The sequence below is a fragment of the Sminthopsis crassicaudata genome, chromosome X, assembly GCF_048593235.1.
Source record: "Sminthopsis crassicaudata isolate SCR6 chromosome X, ASM4859323v1, whole genome shotgun sequence".
In the NCBI taxonomy this organism is placed as follows: Eukaryota; Metazoa; Chordata; class Mammalia; order Dasyuromorphia; family Dasyuridae; genus Sminthopsis; species Sminthopsis crassicaudata.
Window position 1 is genome coordinate 41649451 of NC_133623.1, and position 26851 is coordinate 41676301.

General features: G+C 38.0%; 1 long non-coding RNA gene across 1 annotated transcript; it reads left to right on the top strand.

Annotated features, from left to right (window-relative positions):
* The first annotated feature begins 5710 nt into the window (after positions 1 to 5710).
* Positions 5711 to 16087, top strand: LOC141548446 (uncharacterized). The gene is made up of 2 exons (XR_012483950.1): positions 5711 to 5874; positions 15219 to 16087. It is a non-coding gene; the product is annotated as an uncharacterized LOC141548446 (long non-coding RNA).
* Positions 16088 to 26851: the final 10764 nt, after the last annotated feature.

Genomic DNA, 26851 nt, shown 5'->3' on the forward strand with positions numbered 1-26851 from the left:
CATTTTAAAACTTGATTCTGAAAAGAGGTCCCTAGGTTTACCCATACTGACAGAGGGGTCTAGGAAACAAAGGTTAAGAAGCTCTGCTCTAAACCTACAAAAAGAGAAGGCTGGAACCCCATTAGCAATTAAAGTTAAATAATGATAGGCTCAGGAGAAGGAACATGTCTATACACACAAATGTAACATACAGAAAGGCAGCATACTGTAGTGATGAGAACACTAAATTTTGAACCACAGAAACCAAGTTCAAATTGGCTCTCCTACTTACTAGCTGTGTGGCCAAGGGCAAATTTCTTTACTTCCCTGCCATTTCAGTTTCTTCATTTATTAAATAAGGAAGGGACTACAGGTGGAACTAGATGATTCTAAGATCCTTTCTACCTTGAAATCATATGATACTAAGAATAATATGTGTGTACATGTGTATATGTGTATAATTTGTTTTAAATTATGAAAATGTCCTCTCGTCCTATATTTTTTGCTGCTATTTGTGGGAAAGCTCTTATTTTATACAAAGGATCTGATTTATCAAAATGTGTTACCAGGTGATGAGATAGGTACTAGTCTCAGTTTTTGATTCCATAGAATCAGGGGAACACAGATTTAGAACTTATGGAATCAGAGAGGTTAGCTACCACAAAGTTGCCAAACCTAAACCTGACAGGCCCGCCACATGCAGCCCACAGCACTCCCAACTGGGGCCCAAACTTGATTACAATGTAGATCTTCTCTGACTAGAACGGCAATATGTTAATTTTTTTAAAAAGCATAAATATGCATGGTTTTCTAAGTCAATATGGTTTACAAAGATCTTTGTTATGGTTTAGTGGTCCTCATTTCTTTTTTAAATTTGACCTCATTTAGTGTGACTTCCTCCTTTTATAGGAACTTCAGCAGAGAAAGGTGAAGGTACTTTTCCCACAAATCATGTAGGATATAAGTTGCTGAACCAGGATTAGAACCCAGGTTCCTTTGACTCCAAATCCAGTGGTTGTCCCACTGAACCTCATTGTCATTTGGATATTAGTTTTAAAGTATCTGTCTAATAAATTGTGACATGGGTCTCAAGTCTTTCCCTTGTTGCATACTGACTTTGTGACTTTGAGCAAGGCACTTTACCTCTGTCTGCCTCAGTTTTCTCATCTGTAAAATGCAAATAATAATGAGCAGCCACCTGCCAGAGTTGTGGCGGAGATCAAATGAGATAACACAAGTAAAGTGCTTTGCAAATCCTCAAGTGCTATGTTGCTACTAGCCAGTTAATTTCACCTGTCCGTGCATAGAGCAACTCTCAAAGAGTGGAAGTTACTGGTGGATTGATGGTCCAAGAAGTTTCCATGGCAAGAGTTCCATAGACAGATAAAACCACAAGTCTGGATCCCTCGAAAAGGAAAAGGTGTGAAGGTGTGAAGGAAACCTTGTGGATCTGTTCCAGACACCTCTTTCCTTTTATATTGATTGTTCTCTGCCTTAAATATGCTGAATGAAGAAGCTATATCTTTGAACATCTCTACTATGTTGTTGTTGTTGTTTTGTTAAAGCTTTTTATTTTTCAAAACAATTGCAAAACCCCGTGTCCCAATTTCCCCACCTTCCCCCACACCCTTCCCTAGATGACAAGTAGTCCAATATACGTTAAACATGGTAGAAATATATGTTAAATCCAATATATGTGTACATATTTACACAATTATCGTGCCACACAAGAAAAAAGAGAAGCAAAATAAAATGCAAGCAAACAACAACAAAAAGAGTGAAAATGCTATGTTGTGAACCACACTCAGTTCCCATAGGCCTTTCTCTGGGTGTACATGGCTCTCTTTATCACTGAACAAGTGGAACTGGTTTCAGTCATCTCACTGTTGAAGAGAATTGTCCATCAGAATTGATCATTGTATAGTCTTGCTGTTGTCATGTACAATGAGCTGGTTCTGCTCACTTCACTTAGCATCAGTTCATGTAAGTCTCTCCAGGCCTCTCTGAAATCATCCTGCTGCTCATTTTTTATAAAACAATAATATTCCATAACATTCATATACCAAAATTTATCCAGCCATTCTCCAAGTGATGGGCATCCATTCAATTTCCAGTTTCTATCCACTACAAAGAGGGCTGCCACAAACATTTTTGCACATGTGGGTCCCTTTCCCTCCTTTTAAGATCTATCTCTTTGGGATATAAGCCAGTAACACTGCTGGCCAAAGGGCATGCACAGTTGATAACTTTTTGAGCATAGTTCCAAATAAACATCACTACTCTGAATAAACTAGATTTAACTCATGGACATATTTTACCTACTAATACCAAATTGATACAAAATTTTATTTTTGTATGTCCAAAGCTCTGGCAACTTTTGTCAAGGTAGGAAACCTTTAACTTTGTCTTAGACTGTAGGTTTCCCATACATTGCCCAGCATAGCTGAACAGGGAGTCCCCAAGCAGTTGGCCACTGTGTGGTGAATCTTTGGGAAAAGCATCTAATGCCTTCTAGGTATTCCTCTAAAAGTAGTGAATATCTCATTTAATGCTCAGAAAAAGCCTTGGAGATAGATGCTATTATTATCCCCATTTTACATATAAGGAAACTGAGGCAGACAGAGGTTCCAAAATTTGAAACTATGCCCAAAGGGCTATAAAATTGTGCATATCCTTTGATCCAGCAGTGTTTCTCCTGGGTCTAACAAAGGGATCGTAAAAAAAGGGAAAAGGAGTCACATGTACAAAAATGTTTGTATTAGCCCTTTTTGTAGTGGCAAGGAACTGGATACTGAGTGGATCCCATCAGTTGGGGAATGGCTGAATAAACTGTATATGAATGTTATGGAATATTATTGTTCTGTAAGAAATGACCAGCAGGAGGATTTCAGAAAGGCCTGGAGAGACTTACATGAACTGATGCTGAGTGAAATGAGCAGAACCAGGAGATCATTATACACAGCAACAACGAGACTATACGATTATCAATTCTGATGGATGTGGCTCTCTTCAACAATGAGATGATTGAAACCATTTCCAATTTTTCAGTGATGAAGAGAGCCATCCATACCCAGAGAGAGAACCGTGGGAACAGTGTGGACCACAACATAGCATCTTCACTTTTTCTGTTGTTGTTTGCTTGCATTTTTTCTTTTTCAGGTTTTTTTTCTTCTTGATCTGATTTTTCTTGTGCAGCAAGATCACTGTATAAATATGTATACATATATTGGATTTAACAGATATTTAAACAAATTTAACATATACTAGACTATCTGCCATCTGGGGGTGGGGGGAAGGAAGGGAAAATTTGGAACAGAAGGCTTTGCAATTGTCAATGCTGAAAAATTACCCATGCATATGTTTTGTAAACAAAAAGCTTTAATAAAAAAGGAATCCATGAATGTGTGTGAGCAGGCCCTCCTTTGATGAAAGTACAAATGCATCCTCCTACCAGCCCAGCAATGAGTGTAGCTGAACATATCCTAGGATAGCAGAGAAGTGTTTTCAGGCTGTTTGAGCTTATGTTCCTTTTCTGGAGTCACCTTCAAAAATCCAAGATAATGTTTTCAGTCTAATAGGACATTAGAGAAAGACTCCAGTAATAGTAAAAAAGTTATAATCACTAGAAAATGAATTCAAGGAAGAACACACCTCTCCATTTAAATACTAAAAAGGGTTCACTGCAAGGAAAGCATTCCAAATAAATATTTCCTTTGGTGTCATGGGAAGAGTATTAGATGGAGTCAGAAGTCGTGGGGACTAAGTGTTGACTCCATTTCCTCCTGTATAAAATAAGGTGTTTGGACCAAACATGCACTCAGCTCCTTTGCAGCTCTAGCAGTATTCCTGCTTGTAGCCAAAGCAAATATGATTTCCATTTGAAAGTTCAGAAAACTTTGTAGCATAATTTGATATCTAGTATTGTTCAATTCCCTTCTTTCCCATGTCTTATGATAATTGTCAACTGATTAGATATAGGGTAGGAATTGGTATAGTAACAAATGAGTGTGAAGAGTCAGAGGTGACTTCTAGATTGCTAATGTGGGAGAACAGAAGGATAGTGGATCAAATAGATACATGAGTTACACAAAAAAATCATAAATAAATGATCACAAATATTAAAGAAGCAAAGAAGAAATTCTTTTCCAGATCTATGTATAGGGGAAGAGTTCATGACCAATACATGATAGAGAAGATTACAGAAGATAGGATGGATAATTTTGATTCTATAAAATTTAAAAGACTTAGCATGACATCCCAGCTTTTAGAATAGGAACTCACTATTTGACAAAAATTTCGGAGAAAACTGGAAAGCAGTTTGACAGAAAATAGGTATAGATCAACATCTCACACTGTATACCAAGATGAGACCAAAATGAGTATGTGATTTAAAAACAGAGTGATACCATAAGAAAATTAGAGGAGCATGGAATAGGTTACCTGCCAAATCTATAAATTAGAGAAATAAAACATCAGAGTGACAATGTTCACAAAAAGCAAAATAACAGATGTTAGAGGGGCTTTAGGGAAAAGAGGCAAACAAATGCTGTTGGACATATGAATTGGTCCAGACATTCCAGATAGAAATTTGGAACTATGAACAAAAATGTCGCTGAACTATTCACACCCTTTGATCTAGCAATACCATTACTATGTTTATACCATGAGATTAAAAGGGGGAAAGCACCCGTATTTACAGAAATGTTTATAGTAGTTCTTTTATAGTAGCTAAAAACGGTCAACAAAGGGAGTAATGGGGAATGGCTAAACATTATACTACAGAGTAACTCAAAAGTCTTAGTTAAGTTTCAGGCTAATGAAACTTAGAAAAGTAATTAGGCTTTTGTAATACCCTGTAGATGAATGTGGAAGATTTGCACTTAAGAAATGACAAAAATGGGCAGTTTCAGAGGAAACTGGGAAGACCTCTATGAAGTGATGCAGAGTGAAGTAACTAGTACCAGGAGGATGACTTAAACAATGACAACATTTTTAAAACAAACAACTTTCAAAGATTTTCAATACAAAGCATGCTAGCCATCTCCTGACAGAAAAGTAATGGACTTGAAATACACAAAGAGATGTGGGTTTTTTTCAACATGACCAATGTGGATAACTTGTTTTACTCAACTGCATTATTTCTTATATGAATTTCCTTTTTCTTTTAAAAAAATTCTTTAGTGGAGAGTAGAAAAGAGGGGTGAAAGATAATAAATGCTTCTGAAAATAATAAATTTTTTTAAAAAGATTATAGAAAATGAGAGAGATACTGTAAGCATTGTGGAAAGTCAAATATTACCTTCATTTTTAGAAAAAGGAGAATAGAATATAAAAACTTTAGAGCAGTGAGCTTGGTGTCTATGACCTATAAGCCTGCTTTCCTTTGGCACACTGCCTAATTTCTTTTTTAGCCCTCTGCTCGATTTTCTTATATGTAGTGGTCTTTCTGCCTGATTTCTTTTCATTCCCCAGCCTGATTTTCTTTCTCAACACCACCATATTTCTTTCCAGATTTCTACCTGATTTTTTAGACCTCTGTTTCATCTATGTTGTCCTTTGCCTGATTTCTTTTCAGTCTCCTACCCAGTTTATTTTTATCTCACCCACTTGTACGCCTCACTCTCCATTCTGCAACCAGGGAAACATGCCCAGGGAGGGGCAGAGGCAGGGCCGAATTGGGGGCTGGGCAGGGAGAAACCCATCCAGAAATAGAAAGGAGAGGAGGGGGAGATTGAGTTTCCAAGCAGTTGAAGGGAAGGGGGCAAAGAGGGAGGAGGAAACTCCGAGGAGGAAACCCAGAAGAGAATTCTGATATAAAACAAACCCCCTTCCCCTTGGGCCTGGAACCCTGAACCTCTGTACCTTCTCCTGTCTTCTATCTATAAGGAGGTCCAGGTAAGGGGTGCAAATATCAATACTGGGGGAAGGGTGGTGAGACACAGAAGAATCAATGGGGAGAGCTTCTCTAGTACTGTTAGACAGGGCTGATGCATGGGAAAGGGGTGTGTGTGTGTGTGTGTGTGTGTGTGTGTGTGTGTGTGTGTGTGTAAGACTGACAAACTGAAAGACAAAAGCAAAGGGAGAGCATGTGTATAGATAAGAATTAGAAATCTTATATGTTAATTTTTTAATCAGTAAGTTTTAAATATTACTTTAGTTTGTTATATTGTTTTAAAATGCAGTTTTAAAAAGGATTAATTAGAAAGTGGTCACTACTTTCCTATCCTTTTCTTTTGGAGTGAATTTATGGCTCATATAACTTTTTAAAAGATATAATTCCTTTCAGCATTTATAACACAATTCAACAAATGTGTATCAAGCACCAACTAAGTGCTAGACGTTTAGATAAAAAAGAAAAAATGAAAAAAAAATAATAGTTTGATGTCCAGAGACAAATGACAAATGATGGAAGGGCTGCCCCAAAACAGGCACATTAATGTATTCAAGAACCTTGTAATCTAGTTATGGAACAAGATATGAACCCAAATAACTGAAATAAAAATTAGAATGTAATAAAGTGCATAGAAGAAGCCTATTATAATAGGAAAGATTTCTATCTTATCATCATACTACCAAAATCTTAAAACCCTTTCCTTTTTATAACATTCTCCTAAAAGCACTAGTATTTTAACACTTTATAAAATAAATATAATTCTAAAACACTGTGGTTGAAAGCAATTTAGGTTTTTCTAAGTTACATGTCTACATCAGGTAGATTCTTATCTGGAAGGAAATGAAAAGGCTACTTGAGGTTGTTAATGTATTAGTTGATATTTGTAAACATAGAGATACAAATTTATTCTGACAATCTAATTGCCACATTCCAAATATAATTAAAGTTTTCAATAGTAATGGGAAATATTTTCTCTCAGAGTCCTAATATTTCCCCCTTGGAAATGTTACCCCAAAGACAGCTAAACAAAATGTTTAGATAGGCAGCCCTTACCTAATATAGTTAATTGGTTTCCATGAAAACACGGTGTTAGGTGAAATAATAAATACAGGTGAGGACAGTTAGTTCCATAGTGACAATATCACAAATGTAAGGATGGCACAGTAGAAGGTTGTCAGCCTGGTCATGAAGGTTTTGATCATAATGGATAAGCGATATTATCAGGAATGATGTTGACCAGAACAATACCATACAGGATATGCCAGGATTCAACCCCCCGCTCTTTATTTTTTGAATTCCTATCCATTTTCCAAAGTGCAATTCAAGCATTCTTTCCTACAAAAAGAACTCTCTTTTAACCTCTTGGACCTTGCCTAACGTTTTGCTAGAGCCCTTTAATACACCTTAGTTGCTGCTGCTGTTGTTGTTCTTTAGTTGTTTCCAATTGTGACTCTTTAGTGACCTTACTTAGAGTTTTCTTGGCATAGATACTAGAGTGGTTAATCATTTTCTTCTTCAGCTCATTTTGCAGACAAGGAAACTGAGGTAAACAAGTTAAAGTGACTTATCAAGGGGCACACGGCTAGTAAATATCTGAAAATAGATTTGAACTCAGATCTTCCCAAGTCCAGGCCTAGCACTCTATCCACTGTGCCACTTAGCTGTCCAATTTGTGGTAGAGCCTTGTAGGTTCATATTGGTCTGACCAACCACAACCAGATATACTGTATCCAACATAGTGACATCATTTTAATCCTCTTCAAAAAACAAGGACAACAGCCAACCAACCAATTGTACTCATTGTGTGAAATTGTGATTTTATCTAAGGTGAGATCATGCTCTCCTACTACACTTCACACAGAGTGGCTCCATCACAGACCACTTTTCTATCTCCTCCAATTCCTCATATAGTATTTTACACACCATAAGCATTTTATAACTATTTTAAATTAATGGATGGTGTCATTAGAACCAATTCTTACTCTTGGGAGTGGATTGTCTGCCTGCATTTTTTACTTCCTTCATAGGCTATGTGTACACTATTTCAAAGTCTGATTCTTTTGTACAGCAAAATAACTATTTGGACATGTATACATATATTGGATTTAATTTATACTTTAACATATGTAACACGCATTGGTCAATCTACCATCTGGGGGAGGGGGTGGCGGGAAAGGGGGAAAAGTTGGAACAAAAGGTTTGGCAATTGTCAATGCTGTAAAATTACCCATGCATATATCTGGTAAATAAAAAGCTATAATAAAAAAAAAGAAAATGAATAGGTTTCTTTTGGAACTAAACGGAAGTGTCATTTGTGTGTGTATGAATATTTCTAAATTAATGACAAATTTATGAGAGATATTTCAGACATTTTTATATTTAAGGATTTTATTTCTTTAGAATAATTCATACAAATTGTTATAGTCACAAATTTTATTTTAACTAAAAATATGCTAGTTCACCAAATTACTAGGAACTGTAATTCACTGTAGATGATAAACTGCTCCTACCCCTCAGCAATCTAGTGCCTCTTTACTTTATACATACTTTAACAGGTGACCAAAAAGCACAATGCTCATTTATACAAAAGCTCTCAAAATCTCTTTGCTGCTACTGAGTTCATTTGGGGAATTCATGTCCAAATCAAGAAATGCTGCTTCTTTGTTTACTGAATTAGTCTTAAGGAAAGATAAGTAAAAAGAACAAGGCATTGTGTGGCACAGAAACTCCTTATGACTATGTTCAATTCAATTCTGCCAACAATAAATGGGCTGGGAAATTTGACTTCCATTCCAGGAAAAAATCTAGAACAAATGGCTAATGACACTCTAGAAAAAGCAATGGGTGATTTTGACAGTGAGATCAGGGAGATACTGTAGCTATGTTTTAGCAAGATATTAGCAAACCATTTGACACAGTCTCTACACAAGAGAATAACACATATTCTTGTGGCCAAGATGAAATATGTGGTACAAGAAGGTAAACTCAGAACAGGTTAAATGACACTGATCTATCAATGGCTTTTCATGGCTACTTGGAATGGGTTCTCCTGTGGTACATCCCAGGGATCTGACCTTGATCTTATGTTGTTTAATATTTTTATCAATGGCTTGTTTATAAATGTTTCAGCAGCATGCTTATCAAATGTATAGCTGATACAAAGCTGGGAAGTCATAGCTTAATATATTGAAGGTCAGAGTCAGGACCTAAAAACATTTTGACAAACTAGAAAATTGGGTTGGGTCAGATAAGATGAGTTTATTTTTAATATGCTTCATTGATGTTTTTGTTCTTATATTAGTCATTTCTAGGCAAAAAAAATTTTAAGTCCTTATATCCCCTTACTCTTCCTATTCTCCCTAACCCTTCCTTATAACAAAGAAAATAAGTAAAAACATTTCACAACATTGGGGGTAACACCCCGAATAATCTCCGTTGTGAAGAGGAAAGCATCTCTGGTTATGTTTTTTCCCAAGACTATTGGTTTTTCAATTACTCAGAGTTTAACTCCCTTTTAGGAATCTTTTCTTTTATAATGTTATAATCACAATATACATGTTGTTCTTGTTATGCTTATCTAATTCTGCATCAGTTCATAAAAATCTTCCCATGGTTCTATGAGTTCTTCATATGCACCTTTTTCTTACTGAACAATATTCCATTATGCTTATATGCCAAACTTTTTTCATCTACTTCCCACTCTAATAAAATGAAATGCAATAAGGGGAAATGTAAAGTTGGATATTTTAAAAATCGACTTTGCAAACACAATATGGGAAAGACAGGACAAGACAGGTGTTCTCCTAAAGAAAATGTTGGAGTTGTAGTATATTATAAGCTCAGTATTCATTAATGGCATAATATGGCTATTTAAAAAGCTACTGTGATCTTAGGCTGAATTTAAAAAGGTATGATGTCCAAAAAGAGGGAGTGATGGTCCTGCTGTCCTCTGCCCTGATCAGACCACATCCACAATATCAAAGTTCTGGACAGCTAAGTTAAAGATAGATCTAGATAATCTTGAGAAAGTCAAAAAGGAGAACAATCAAGATGAAGGAGGATTTCAAGATCATGCCATATGAGAAGCCATTAATGGAGCTGGAGACATTGGTCTGAGAAGGATTAAGGGGGACTGAGAGATTTTTTCAAAGTATCTCAAAGACTGTTCAGTGGGAGAGGAAAGATCTAGTATCAACAGGTACATGTGCCTACCCCAAAGTGTACAGCTTTGGAAGGTGGTAGATTCCCCAACACGGGGGCCATTCAAAGAAAGGCTGGATTATCACTTGTAGAGTATTGTAGAGGAAGGAAGGATTTCCACCACCTGAGTTTACTCCTAAAAGAAATGAAGGATTTCTTTCTGTGGGGGGAACTTGAGTAGGTACAACATGAAAAGAGTGTGTATTCAGCTTGGGAGATAGCCTATGCAGATAGCCAACGGCAGAACGTGAAAGAGCTAACAGTCAAGTTTAATTAGAACAGAGGAGTCAAGAATAGGAATACCATGAAATAAGGAAATACAAGTCAAAGAGAAACTGTGGGAGTCTTTAAATATGTTTGTATTTTGTTCCTATAGTTACAAACTTGCTTTTCTAAGAGTTCACCCATTTTGTCTATTCAAACCACAAGGTAGTTAACAAGACCAAAGATTCAGTGATAGAATGGATCTGGGAGAAGAGTGAGTCCAGTCTCCTCACTTCTGAAATGAAGAAACACAAGTGGCAATACTAACTGCTACAAATGGGGTTTGAACCCAATACCCCTAGTTCTACATTACTAGAGATAGGACTTGAACCTAGGAATTTCTGACTCTGTCCCAAGAGTTCTATTCACTACATCAAACCACTTATACATGTCACTCTGATATATCGATAACTCTTCAAAATGTCAAAAAGTCAATAGAAGCTAGACATTAAGGATTAGAGTCCTTCCTATTCTAAATGAAGGAGGATGTGATCAGCCTTTTTTCCCCTCTTCCAAAATATCACAGGATAATCTGATAATATGAATTGAAAATATCCTTAAATATTGGTGACCCAAAAATCTTAGTGTAGATTGAAACTTTAAGCTCTTTCTCTTCTTCCCTTCCTCTCTTGTTTTCTGCCAGTTTCCTTCTGTCCCTACTAGGTAAAGGAGAGGAAAGAGATTAAGAAAATTTCTATAGGACAGAGGGAAGAAGATAGTGTTTTCTAATGATTATTTTGGAGGGAGAAAAAGAAAGGTTCCATTTCCCAAAAATGCAATAAGTGAGCCACTTGCTGCAAGTTTAAGAAAATTCACTGAAAACTGACACAAAGCTCACACATCATATGGTGAACTTGCAACAGATTCATCTGGGGTTGGCAAACTTCGAGCTGAGATTTGGACCATAAGCTAAGGATGTTTTTGGTCAGTTGTTCAAAATCGACCCAAGGGCTTGATTTGGCCCCCAAGAAGTGTTATGCTACCCCTGAGCTAAATGATGACACTCAATGCAACAGGCAAAGCAATTAATATGCACTTACTAGGGAATAGAGAGACAAAACTCAAGGAACTTATACTCTTCTGAGGGAAGTAAATATAACATGTCCCAAAAGTCATAGTGCCATTTGAAATTCCCCAAAGTCTTAATACAGTTTTAAGTTTTTAAAACTTAAAATGCTACTAAAACTTTTGGGATACACTGCATATATGTACAAAGTAATTAGGGGGTGGGGGGAGGCATGAGCAACTAGAGAAATCAGAAAAGGTTCATTGTAGGAGGCCACATTCAACATCATGAACAAGAGACCCTCACTAACCTAGTCACCTTCTTCATGATATGATCACGCTTATAATGACTGTTCTTCAAAATGGCACCAGATCTGAAAAAAGTACTGGAGATACGGTCTGACTAAAATAAACAGCAGTGAATTTCTCACATTCCTTACTCCTGGACCTCTGTACACTATGCTTTCCTTAGACTAGCAGTGGTTAAAATGTAAGACTTGGAACCTAGAAACCTGAGTTCAAACCCTGGGCAAGAACAAGTCTACTTGGCCTCTGTCTCCCTCAGTTTTCTCATCTGTAAAATGGAGGTAATAATATACCTCCTTCCCAAAGTTGTTGTGAGGATCAGACAAGATAGTAATTGAAAAGCACTGTGTCTGGCACATAGTAAGCACTATATAAATGTAGGGGAATAGCAGGATTAGGTGGAGTAGGAGGAGGAGTAAGAAGCCTCCACTATTCTCCCCTTTCATAGCCGATTTTTTAACTCAAATAAAGCTTTGGCTCTATTAAACCTCATTGTATTCCATTTGGTTCATTGTTCTAACCTATAAAATTCCTTTTGGATTCTAAGTCTGATGGTCAACATGTGTTAACAATCCCTTCCAAATTCATGCCATTTGAAAATCTGACAAGTATGACTTCTGTGCTTTATCTGAGTTGTTGATACTGAACAACACAAGGCCAAGGAAAAGTCTTTTGTCCATTCTACTCTCACAACTTTCATATTGATGAGTCACTCCTGACCAGTCTTTGGATCTGGTCATTTAAATCAGCTCCAAAACCATCTGTAGAAGCCTATGGAATTAAAGCTTTCATTATGTTACAAAAAATTAAGAATTAGGGGGTGCAACAGTGTCTTTGGATTCTCTCGAATCACTAAACAAATGAGAATTCAGGAGTGTCCCTAATATTTAATATATCACTTAACCAGATCTTCCCAAGGCTGTGTAACTACTATTCTTCCACTATGATAAATATGTCAAAATCATTACTGAAAACGGTGTGTTTGTGCACCTTTAGTTACTATGAAATTTCTTCATCTTTTGTTTCATGATGACTATAAATGTGAGTAGAAAACTTTTTGAGCAATAAAGGAATTCTGACTAGCATGGGGTCATCAATTGTCGAATTTTTCTCCAACCAATCTGCTTGTAAGATAATAAATGTGGCTGACATACCAAAACTAAACACAGAATAGAGATTGTTTTTTCTACACTTGTTGATATGGTGACATGGTTTTCAATGCCAGCACTTCTTGGTACCATTCCTCTAAAAACCCAGAATGAAATGAAGGCAAGAGATCTTTTGAAATCTCTAAAGAAAGGGAACAAGCAGTTCTCTGATTAGCCGAGGGAAAATTTTGACCTGAATCTCTCTCCAAATGAATTGTTGGTACACTAATAAAAAATTGCAGGTACGCAAACTTCAGTTAAACACATCATCTAAATTGTTTCCTTCCATATACCTAACTTATCATTTAATCCTCTTGCTTCCTCTATCCCTATGTAACCCTAAGGATACATAAGGATTGTAAAATACTTTGCTAAAATTTAGGTAAAATATGCTTACTACTTTCCTAGCACCTAGACCATATTAGGGTCCTTTTTGAAAAAAAAATTTCTAAACTGAATATTTAATTGTTGTATTTTTGCCAGTGTACAAAACCAATCAATTAAAACTTGGAGATATAGACACAAATACCCACAAACGTAAAAGTCTGACAGAAGTAGACATTTGTATTAGCCTTTCACACTGGTTATATGACTAAGTTTCTATACCTACTTTAGAATTTTCTCTCTTCTGAATAACTGCAGTTCCCATCCCCTCACATCACTGCGCAGATCCGAATATAAAAACTAGATTAGGGCATCTTTCAAAGTAACTTAAATAATTCTTACCAAGGGAATGACTTTAGGGGACTAAAAGGATCTATAGTTGAAAATCCCACAGGCAGCAGGGGCTTGTGTTATGTATTCTGCAGGCAAAGTATTTCAAATCTCCTGCAGCTCGAGAAACCCTCACCATGGTGAGCCCAGTCTCCTGCCACAGCTACCAAACCACTTTCTTCATAACTTGTGACAACCAGACCAGATCATAGGTAGCAAGTGGCCGAATAAGACTTTGCACACTCACCCAGTTGCTCCATTTGGTGGCAAGAGCACAGACAAAATTGTTTGGTCATTTCAATTGTAACCAATTCCTCATTACCTCATTTGGAGTTTTCTTGGCAAAGATACTGGGGTGGTTGGCCATTTCCTTCTCTAACTCATTTTACACAAGAGGAAACTGAGGTAAACAGAATAAAGTGACTTGGTCAGGGTCACCTGGTTAATAAGTGTCTGAGGCTACATTTGAATTCAGGTCTTCGTGACTCCAGGCTTGGCACTCTATCTACTGTGCCACCTAACTTCCCTTTACATATATAGCTGGCTTCCAATAAATGATGACTGATTGATTCGCCTGACCTCCCAATCTAGGAACCTTTTCCCAAATGGAAAAAAAAAAGCTTGGTTATATAGGATTCCTTCTTTATAAACACATGGTGAGTTTTAGTGAGTTCTCCTTCCCTTTCTAAATACTCACATACCAGCCCTTTAAATACCTTCTAGATTTTTGCCAGGAATAGAATTCAAACTCAATGAACTGTTTAATAGTCTCCTCCCCATTTCAAGTTGTTTGTTTTTTTTTTCTTTTTTCAAATCAGGATATCGTAGTGTTTCAAAGATCACCGAAAACTACTCAGTCATTCCAACCTGTAGATGGTAATTTCAGTGTGCCTTGTGACGTCAATGCATTAAATCCACCCAAATGCTCTCTTACTGTCTCCATATCCCTTCACTGGTCAGCCAACGAGCATTTATTCAGTATCTACTATGTTCTAGGCACTAGGGCAACTGGGGCTAAACCACCAGCAACAACCACAAAAACCCTAGCCTATCTTTGAGGCGAGGAACACTCTACTGTGAGAGTTTAAGTGGGTAAAAAGGGGATGAATGGAAGAGATGCTGTAGAGGTAAAACAGATGGGTTCTGGTTATTGATTACATTTAAGAGGTGAAAAAGAGGAAAGAGTTAAACTGTAAACTAGGCAGTTCAGTGAATAGCAGCGCCACAGATGGGAGTAGTCAAGTCAGAAGGGGGAGCAAGGGAAAATGTTCATATGTTTGGTTTGGGACACAGGACATTAGGACTCAGCATTAGAAGGAGCTTTACTATTCACCTAGCAAAATCTCCATCTTACAATTGGGAAAAACTGTTACCCAAGATTTCACAGTTAGGAATTTCTACAGGAGCTTGCCTGATCAACACTAAGATCTTGCCTTTTTTTACACTCAATATACATATGATGTCATTTCCAGGGCTTTTGTGACCTCACTCATTGTGAGGATATCAGATATACTAAGGGGCATGAAGTAGTGATCTGAGCTCAGTCTTGTGCCTGCTAGAGACCAAAGTGGGGATGCTGCGAAGCCCTAGAGCAAGGGCCTCTCTCTACCCCCTACCAGCCAAGAGAGTAATGCTCTACAGAGACTGATTTGCAGGGCCTGGGAAAAAAACCTCCCTTCTCACTATTCATCATTTCTTGTTTGTTCCAGGCCCTCTGGGTAAAAATCAATCTACATGGGCTTCTCTACAGCTCTAGAGGATGTGGCCTCCCACTATCTCTCCATTTTTGTGATCGGATTCTACATTTTGGGAAGTCTGCAAGAAGGTAGGGAGCTGGTCATCCTCGTGACCCAAGTTCTCTCTGTGGAGCTTCTGACCCCCATGCACCTAATTCTGATGAAGACCTTACATGTGCTGAGGGCCTGCTCCATGCGATTCCTTTCTACCCTGTCCCATTGGAGCCAAAGATGCAACCTGTCCCTGTGGAAAGAACTGAAGCAGAAACAAGCAAAGGTCCTTTTCGACTGGACCCAGCAGGCATACATTGGGTTAATCACCTTCTACCAGAAGAACAGCAATGCCTGCAAGACCATTCTGGACAAAACTACAAAGCAGCTTTTCTTCATCGCATTTCTCGACTACCTAGACCAGTTCTGGATACTAGTCTATCAATGGACCCAGATCATCGTAACTTTTTCTATCCTAAAGCAGGTCAAGATATGGTGGGGTTTCCATTCCACTGACGAAGAACCTTGTATTCCTTTCTTTTCAGGAGGCCAGCTGTCTGACCCAATGAGCATTGAAGCTGACTTTGCCTACTGCAAAAAGCCTTCCCCCCAATTCCATCTACGGCAGATTCCTGGCAGGGCCCATAAAATCAAGAGAGAAAACCAGGAGCTGTAAGGCACTCCTCAAAACCACGGTCCCATGCAACACAAAGAGAAAAAGCTCCACCTTATGACTTTCAAGTAGAGCTGATATCAATGCATCTAGAGCTCTGAGTATCACTGCACTTTTAATGCACCAACATCCACTTGACCTGTTAAAAAGAAAATAAAATGACCCGGTGTGAAACCTCTTGGAAGTCTCAGTGGTGTTTTGTTGGTCAGGGACAGACAAAAATCTGTTGGATTGCTCCCTATCCCTTCGATTTCATCTTAAAGGGGGACAAAGAGGAGGGGGGAACTAGACACAGTGAAAGAGCCAATGTGACTGGGTAAACAGGAGGAGATTACTAATGATAATAATAGCTAACATTTATATAGCACCTAGCAGATGCCAGGTACTGCACTAAGCACTTTGTAATCATTATCTCATTTGACCCTTATCATAACTCCACAGGGTAGGTGCTATTTTTATCCGCATTTTACACTTGAGGAAGTCAAAGGTAAAACACCGTGGCTAGGTTACACAGTAAGTGTTTTAGGCTGGATGGGAAGGCAAGGTTTCCTGACTCCATGACAGATGCCGCCTCGTTACCCTACATTAACCCTAACCACGAGAATTTTCCCAACCAAATTGCAACCCCCAAAAGTATGTCCATATTCCAATAGGGTCTGAATGGGGCCTAATGCAGCAGAAAAAGCAGAGAGAATCGCTGGAAGAGGCACTCCTGAGTAGTCCAAAGTCCAAAGTCACTGCTTTCCCTTTGCCTGGTAACAAGAGCCAAGTCCAAATTATCCCTATCTTGTTGGCCAACTTAACTTTCTATTTCCCTTCTGTTATATGGGAAGAATGAGTGAAAGACACGTCCAATTTCCTTAGCTGCTCATCAAAAAAAAAAAAATGATGGGAGTTTAAGCTCTTGTTCTATAGGTCTAATTCCTATGTAATTTCAACTAACATCTGAGATCAATCTGGTAGCCACCAACACAAGCGAATGTAACTATTAGCCACATGGAGGATGATTGAGAAAGAGTTTTATTTTCCTCAAAGAGACAGAAAACAATATTTCCTCTCAAAGCAAACTAGGATTGGGGTGAGTCTCAAAATCAACTAGGGACAGGAAGACAGAAACACGGACACACACACACACACACACACACACACAAAGGCACAGGCAGAAGCAGAGAGACAGAGACATGGAAACACAGAGACAGAGAAAGTCACAGTCAGAGAGAGACAGAGAGCAATGACAGACACACAAAGACTGCCCCAGATAAAGATATAGACAGTCGCGGAAATATAAACATAGACCCAATAGAGACAGAGAAACAGAGTGAGACAGAGACAGAGAGATACAGAAAGAGACAAAAACAGAGACAAGAAACAGAGAAAAAAGAAATAGAGACAGAAACAGAGACACACAAAGAGACAGAGACAAAGACAGTGACAGACAAGCAGAGACACAAAGTGAGAAATAGAGTATACACAGAAACAGAAACATAAATACAAAGACAGACTTAGAGACACAGAGAGTAACACAGAGGCATATAACACAGAGAAATATAGAGACAAAGGGATAGAGACATAAAGACCCAAATACAGAAACACAAAGATAATGAAGACAGAGACAAAGTGGTTATAAGAATACTGATCACCTCCTAGACATAGAGAGTCTCATAAAGAAAATGGAGCTGAGGAAAAGTCTGGATGGGAGGGGGGTGAAGGAACTGGAGCCACAGCTGCTGACGGCAGTGAGACTGCTTGGCACTGGCATTAGTGTGGCTGGCCAAATAGCTTTGGAGCTGCTGCTAGCCAGCCTTATCTATTGTCAGAGGTCATCCAGAATAAAAAACAGCTCCTATCTTCCCCCTTTCCTCCTCGCTATGAGGTTATTAGACATCTGGAGTGGGAGTCAGATTAAAAGATATCTGAATTCGCATGAATGAACTAGCCAATTCTGATTTTGGAAGACTGATGAGGAAACCTCACTTCAATAAAGAGGTGGGGCACTACTAATGTATTGTCAGACTTGGCTGAAGTTTCCATTTATTGTAACTGTCTATATCTCTTTGTAGAAAGGGAAAGTTCTATGCATTAAAAGGGAGTAACTGAGAGAAGACAATGATGCAAAAATCAAACCAAGCCAAAAAACGCTGAAGCCAAAATGCCTAAAGTGTTGTTGTTGACGATGATGACAAAGAGATGATGATTTTTAAGAGTTGGCCATGCAGGTAATTCACTTCAATTGTTGGCTCTTTTTCCTATCCAGGAAACATGGAGCTTCCTAGGCTAAGCTCCAGGAGTGGAAGAACCATACATTTCTGGCTTCTCTTAAGAGTCTATCATGGCACTCTATACCCAGGAGCCATATTGTAGGGCTGAATTATTACTGAATGGGGATAATTAAACATTTTAAGAAATTATTAGATTATATAAATGGAAAGTTTGAGTCTTTGGAGGAAATAAAACTCCCAAGATGTTGAAAAATCCAAACCAACTATGGCTAAATCTCAATGTATCTTCAAAAGCATGATGATCTTAGAATATAAGAGCCAGAAGACATTAGAGGCTATTAAGTCCAACCCTATCGGCAACAAATGGTCATCTAGACTCAGTTTTAAAACCTCCAGTGGTGAGAACTCATTTATCCAACAAAGTGGTTCCTTCTATTTAGGGATAGCTCCAACTGTTAGACATGTTTACTGCTATGAAATCAAACTTTGCTTTCTTGTTGTGTCTTTAGTTCTTAAAGGGGACCAAACTGACATCGCTATGTTAGAGTTAAGGTATAGTGAGTCTGATTGTGGTTGATCAGACTACATGTGCTCAGAATGTTCTCTCACAAGTTGGGCACAAATAATCCATGTGAATATTTGAGGTGACTTCTCTAAATCCATGCACCTTGCCTTTCTTTTGAACGGCTTCAATTATGCTTTGCTCATAGAGCATAGCACTTCTCCAATGAGGGCACACTATGCTGGGCAATCCTGTGCCAGCGTCTCCCATGTCACACAATTAATTCCAAAATTCTACAGAGACCTTTGAAATTACTTTGGCTTAAGAGGTTCAAAAAATGTTTCAGAAAGAATACAAGATCTGAGCTGGGCCTTGAATGATAATTAAAGTCCCAAATTATTTAGTTTGTCTGGAATTTTGATGAGTCAAATGATGCTTAGAAAGATTTGGCTTTTGGAGGTCAACAGGTAAGAGACATAAAAAGTTATTTCAGGACAAAAGGCGTAGACAGTAGGAAAAGCACAGGCAATACTCAAGGATCCTTGAGCAAGACAGCCTAACTACAATATAGAGTGTCTCAAGAGGAAAGCAGATGAGAAAGCAACAAGCTTCCCACTGAAATGGATGTTCATAGGATCCAAGATGGGAAGCAGGGCAAGTGAAGCCAAAACAGAGAGAATAGAAACCTTGAGCTCACTTTATTTCTGTAGCTCTAAGTTTTCTCCTCTCAAAAATGGAGGGAATTGCCCCATACCAGGAATTCTTAAACTTTTTTACATCCCAGACCCATTTTACACGCTGGTGAAATTTATAAACACTTCTCTAATGGTTACAAATGCAAAAATAAAATACATGGGATTATAAAGGTAACTAATTATATTAAAATAGAATTAACAATTTTTTTAATTTACAGGCTCCTCTGAAATCTACTCATGTATCCCTTGGGGTGTGTAAAATTAATTTTAAAAAGGTAAAAAAAAATTTTTTTAAACCTTATAAGTGGAACAGCTCCCAAGAACAGAACAAACTGGCCAAAAAACCCAATGTAACACAGGGTATCCTTCAAAAAAGATGAATCCATTAACCCACCATTGGCAGAGCACACATCCCTATAAGTGTGGCTAAGATGACAGGAAAAAATAATGATGAATATTGGAGGGGCTGTGGGAAAACTGGGACACTGATACATTGGTGGTGGAGTTGTGAAAGAATCCAACCATTCTGGAGAGCAATCTGGAATTATGACCAAAAAGTTATCAAACTGCATATGCTTTGACCCAGCAGTGCTACTACTGGGCTTATATCCCAAAGAAATACTAAAGAAGGGAAAGGGACCTGGATGTGCCAAAATGTTTGTGGCAGCCCTTTTTGTAGTGGCTAGAAACTGGAAAATGAATGGATGCCCATCAATTGGAGAATGGTTGAGTAAATTATGGTATATGAATGTTATGGAATATTATTGCTCTGTAAGAAATGACCAGCAGGAGGAATACAGAGAGGCCTGGAGAGACTTACATGAACTGATGCTGAGTGAAATGAGCAGAACCAGGAGATCACTATACACTTCGACAACAATACTGTATGAGGACGTATTCTGATGGAAGTGGATATCTTCAACAAAGAGAAGATGTAATTCAGTTCCAATTGATGGACAGAATCAGCTACACCCAGAGAAGGAACAATGGGAAATGAGTGTAAACTGTTTGCATTTTTGTCTTTCTTCCCAGGTTATTTTTACCTTCGGAATCCAACTCTTCCTGTGCAACAAGAAATTCGGTTCTGCACACATAGATTGTATCTAGGATATACTATAACACATTTAACATGTATGGGACTGCCTGCCATCTAGGGGAGGGAGTGGAGAGAGGGAAGGGAAAAGTTGAAACAGAAGTGAGTGCAAGGGATAATGTTCTAAAAAATTACTCATGCATATGTACTGTCAAAAAAAGTTATAATAATAAAATTAATTTTAAAAAGGTAAAAAAAAAAATTTTAAACCTTATAAGTGGAACAGCTCCCAAGAACAGAACAATCTGGCCAAAAAACCCAATGTAACACAGGGTATCCTTCAAAAAAGATGAATCCATTAACCCACCATTGGCAGAGCACACATTTTTGGTTGTTTTCACAGTAATATAGTTGTTTTTCACACTGAGCTATCTGTACTCTCCCAAACTGGCTGGAGTTTAAAAAGGAGCTTAATCTGGGCTTTACTGCTGAAACCAAATGAACTAATATGTCAATATAAACTCAACTAACCTCTTAGCCCTGAATTAACTTGTTCCCAAAGTGCCTGCCACCAAAGACATAATTAGTCACATAATTAAAATGACTATTAAAAAAAAGATGAGAAAGAAGGAAAGCAAAATATAGGTAGCTGTGGGGTTCCCACAGAGTACAGACTCTGGGATCACCCCCTACCACAGAGAGTTTCTTCATCTGGAAAAACAAGGTTAGTTGAACTAGATGTCCTCATAGGTCTCTATGATTTTAGGATCAGCTGTAGAATTTTTTCTGCATGAATTGAAGAAGAAAACAGATAACACATGGTCATTTATTTCCCTTAGATGTCAGAAATGACTTAGGTCAGCTCTGCCTCACAGTAGAAGGGATGGGCCTGTGGAGGTCCCTGCCAGTCTTCTGATCCCCAAATTCTCTGGCCTTCCTCCAGCATGAAGATAAAGCAGAGATTGATTTGGAGGGATGCCAATGATTGATTCAGCTTTCTAGATTATGGGTTTTGGGGGTTTGATTGAATTTTGGAGAATAGGAAAATATAAGGTAACCAACTTAAACCTACAGCATTCCTATATACAGTCAAATCATATTGATTAGCATGACTTTTAAGTGGACAGTGTCCAAAGGATGTTTGGTTATTATTGGGGATATACAAAGCCATTATTTCCTTTTAGGGGAACAAATCCCCTGGATAAACTATTTAGTCAAAATATGAAATAGGCATCTTGAGTTTTCAAGATTGATTTCAAAACTCTTCTGATTTCTCATTATCGTGGAACCAGCCCCCTCTCTTATATGCTAATCTGTTTTTGTCTGCATCATGGCCTAAATTTTAATTTTCTTAATTAATTCTCAATCTGCGGTCCGTGAAACCTCTATGTTTCATTCATAGATTTCAGGAAGCCTGTGACCTGGATGGGAAAAAACACATCTTTATTTCTAGATAATTGGTTTTCTTGTATTTTGTAGCACACATTAAAAATATGAAGCTGACAATTTCTTGAAAATCTGCCCCACTTAAATCTAATTCATGAGCAAGGTAAGATATCAACCTACAATGTCGTGCTTCTCTTACAAAAAAAAAAAGGATGAGCAACAGAACAGATTCTGAGGAGTGGTCCAGAGGCTTCCCCAGACTACTAAAGGAGTCCAAGACACAGAAAAAGGCTAAGAACTTTCTTGCTTAAGTAATATGCTCTTGAGGATAGGGACAAGGATGAGGGACTAAATGTGATTTCATTGGCACTGGCAACTCCCAGAAAAGAAAACTCTCTAAATGCACTTAATAAGTTTCTCTGCAATTTGTAATCTCTGAGTTCCCTGGGTCCCTTAGGTAGGCAGCATAGGTAGGACTTGAACCTGGGGCTTCCTGGCTTCAAAGTCAGCTCTGCTATCTACTGTACTATGGGGTCTCCCATTTGCTCCTGACACATGGCAGTCATCAATCCTAAGAGAAGTATCACCAACATCTTCATGCTATGTCCCCATAAAATTGTTTTCTGTCTCACCAAATTAGATCCTCCTCTTAGACACAGCAGAATTGCCATTCATGAGGAAAAGAGAAAAAGTTATATACTTTGTCACAGATTTGGATCCCTGGCATCGAATTCCTATTCTTCCATGTGCTAGCTGTGTGCCCAAAGGCAAAGCCTTTCATATCCCTCACTTTTGATTTCCTCATTGGTAAAATGGGGGCAAAACAGACCTTATCTATCTGGTCAGAATGCTCTTCAGATCAAATCAGTGAAAATACCTAATAACTCTAGAATGCTCCTGTTTCATTCTAGGCTCAGCTCTGATGCCGCCTTCTGAAGGAAGCCTCTCCTGAAATGCCAAGACCCAAAAATGTAAGCTGTCCATTTAGAAGTCAGGAACAATTAAAGCCACTAATCAAAGAGTAAAGTATCTATCTAAGACAGAATTTCACTGTCACTCGTGCAAGAAAAAAAAACAATCCACAGAATTTAATGCCTTCCTATGGCAATTCATGCAATTGGTAGTCAAAACTAGGATTGGCCCATATGTCTTTGTAGCCTTGGCCCTGGTTCTAAGCTACCAGCTCCCACCAAAGAGAACTGACATCCTGGATCGCCACTGTCAACAGTTTCCAGAGCCTGAATATACTTAGTATAAGAAGCACACTGGCATGCCCTGCTCAATAGATTCCGTGGTAACATATCACACTTCTACTTCAGCTCTCCACCCATGGTAACTCAGTAAAATTCTAAGACTTGACAAATACTATATCTAGTTGCCTCTTCATGAGATTTCCCCATCTGGTTACTTCAATTTCCTCTTCTAAAATCTTTGCAGCTTGACATAATCCCTGCATCTGGACACCAGTCTTATAATAATCTGACATCACAAGCCTTCATCCAATGAATACTAGACTTCCCTTATTCTTCATCATGAGCACTTGAAGCCACACTGAAAAGGTCAATCATGGGCAAAGGTCCACGTTCACATTATAAGAAGAAGTTAAAACAACTACTTCAACACTTTAAAAATTTGTGGTTTCCTTGGTATGTGGGCTCCTTTCATTGATGTGGCTCTCTAGCTCTCTGAAACTTAATAGATGGCCTTTGAGAATTTCTGGAGTCAAAAAATATATTGCCTTGGATCCAACCATGTGATGAGGTATATTTAGCTTCAAATGTGTCATCTAAGGTGCTAGGACAAAAGAAAAATAAATGAAATGATCAGGGATCAGATTACAAGCATGGCATGTAGATATAAATGAGAAGTAATGGAAGATTTCAATTATCAGGAAATCTATTAGAACTCACACACACACACACACACACACACACACACACACACACACACACACACACACACACCACACACACACTCTCCCTCTTCTCTCTCTCTCTTCTTAACCTCCCTCCCCCACAAAATAGGTGATATCATCCTCTAGAAAGAGGAAGTAATGAAGTAAAAGGAAATTTTTAAAGAACTTCTGGACTTTATTTTCACCAATAAGGAGGAAGTACTTGCTAGGGTGGAAATGATGGGAACCTATAGGGGAAGTGGCCTTTGACTTTGTTCTAGAAAATGAAAGGAAAGCCATGATTATCTAGCTTTTTGGAAAAGAAAAATTCAAAATATTCAGGGAAAAAATATGAATCATCCCATGGTCTAAAATTACAATCAGGAAGTCAGCTCAGGAGGATGAAATTCTAAACATGAAAGCAAAAACCATTCCAATTATCAAGAAAATCAAAAGCATATCTTAAGAGAATGATAAGGATACACAGGGAACTCACCAACCACTATAGAGTTTATACATACATACATACACACACACACACACATAAAGATGGAAAGTAATGAATGCAGAAGCATAACAGGTTCATATAAGAATAGTGGTTAGATAGCAGTTCATCTGGAAAAGATTTAGGGTTTGAGTAAACTAAAAGGTCAATGAGTCAACATCATGATCCTCAAGTAGATGTATGACTTTATTGATCTGGGTATTCCCTCCAATGATGCAGATACTCTTGCTCATGTTCCCTTATAAGATCACTACAGGGAATCCAGCCAATATTCTAAGGGGCCTTCTTGCCTTTCTTTTAACATTGTGAGATACTAATGAGCTGTACATTGCTTATCTGTAGCCCTTATTACATGACCAATCATGATTTTTTGCTGAAACATTTCATTTAATTGACTTTTAAATTTGCTCCTTTTGGTAATTCCTTGCTATTAATGCATTGCAGTCTTGCTTCTCATTGCCCTCTCAGCTATTTCGTCATTTTTCAGTTGTGTCCAACTCTTCATGACCCAATTTGCTATATTCTTTTTCAATTTTTCAACAACTGCACTGTTCCTTGACTCATGTAACAACCCTGGGAAAATGTTGGTATTAAAAAGATGTGACTTTGTTTCATGGAGAAATTTAAGATCATTAAAAGAACTCTCTAATTTCCCAAAGGAAATCCATCCTATCCCCCCCCCCAGTCCAGTTCTGGGTTTTACCTATGGTCCATCTGCAATTTCTGTCCAAGACATATATACCAATATATGAATCCTATAGGCTGTTCTTCAACTTTATTTCATAGTCAGGCCAATACTATCTAGAACATTATGATATGGCAGCCAAGAATGCCAATGAAATCTTCCAGTGATTGAAAAGTGGTAGAGATCTAAGAAGCAGAATCAGAAACAATGGGGAGAAGTTACAAAGAGGTAAATTTAGATAATTTCCTGCTGACAGGAAAATCTTCACAACTATGGCTACTCAAAAGTGCTCTTGATTGCCTAGGACTCCATGGTCAAGACCTCAATGAAAGCTTTTGTTCCAACTCCTTCATTTTGCAGATGAGAAAACTGAGACTATATTGCCCCCCCCTCACTGGAGGTCTTCTAGCAAAGGTAAAGTTACCACTTGTTGGGTGACTGTTGCAGAGGGCATTCTTTCATGACTATAGATTAGCCAAGATGGACATAGAGCACTCTTACAACTCTGAGACTCTACAATTCTAAGATGGGTTAGTCCTTATTCAGTTGATATACAGTCTGGTACTAGATTTTGGTAGAACCTGCTGCGACTCATGCTCCTACTGGCAAAGTCTATGAAAACTTAAGATAACCTTGCCACCACGCTGAGAAATCAGAATGGGATTTCATTGGAAAATGCACTTGTTACATAAAAATATGGGAATGTTTATAATTCATAATTACATGCAATAGACAGACTCCTAGGGGATAAACTTGACCTCAAGAAGGGGATCAAGAGGCAGTCATAGGGCCAAAACAAGAGGTGATACAGCAACATACTGAGTAAGAGGCAGTCAATGGACAACCCAAATGGTATGTCCTCATCCTCAGGACATGAAAAGAACCAGAGGATGTCCTGCAGGGTGTTGGATGATACCTGTATGGAGACTTTATAGATAGACATGGGTAAGAATTACACAACAATAAGATGGCAAAGAGTCACAAACTAAACCTGTGCAGTATATTGATAAAATCCACAGATCTACCAGAGATACTAAAGAATAAAAACTTATATTTGTTCACCCAGATGATCCATGAGATCATGAAGGATGAGCTTTGCTCTAATTAAGTGGTGTCAAATTCAAATAGAAACAGATCCCTGCAGGCTATACATTGAATTAGAAAATTAAAAATTAACATTGTCTATGTTGAAATGAATTTTTATTTTTTGGTTATGCATTTCCCAATGAATTTTTTTTCCCTTGGGTGTCCTGCTGACCACTTGAGCCTTTAAGTTTGACAACTCCAATTTAATAGTACTGGTCTAGGTAAGCTCTGTTGCTTTAAGAAACCCGCTAATAAGTAATAGCTACTCCAACTCAATTAGCATCCTAGCATCACGCAATTTAGAGTCAGGAGAGACTTTAGAGATTATCTACCGTGTGCCCTCAGTTAGTACGAATTTCTATAAAATATAATTTTCCTGCTCAAACTGAGAAACATCCAGTTGTTGCCAATACTTTGCAGATCAAATCTCAGTTTGAAGAGTCCTTTTTTTGTTGACAAAGGAGTTTGAAATCGCACCCCGTAATTTTAGCTTATAGAACAGGCAAACATTTTCAGATGCTTTATTGTGTTTTTCTAGTTTGTGAATGAAAAGAAGACTGATGTAAACAGCATAGTTTTAGAAGTTGTCAATAATATTAGGTTCATTTCACATTAGTCAACAATATCAAACATAGGCCTAAAAGCATGACTTGATCAATTGGCTATTTCTATATATGACAAATGAGCAAATTAGCTTAATCTGCTACTCAGCGCATGACCTTAAGAAAGTCCCTTTCCTGTACAGGAGGGTTCCCATCTATCAAATGGAGAGATTTAATAATCTCCAAGATCCCTCCTGGCTCTGATAGTCTAATAAAAGCAAAAGTAATATTGAAGTTTTAATAGGACCAGTGTGCATGCTAAATGAGTACTTCTAATAACTATATGTAGTGCTTTTTATCCCTCATCCTTCCTGAGGCATACCACACCCCAGTCA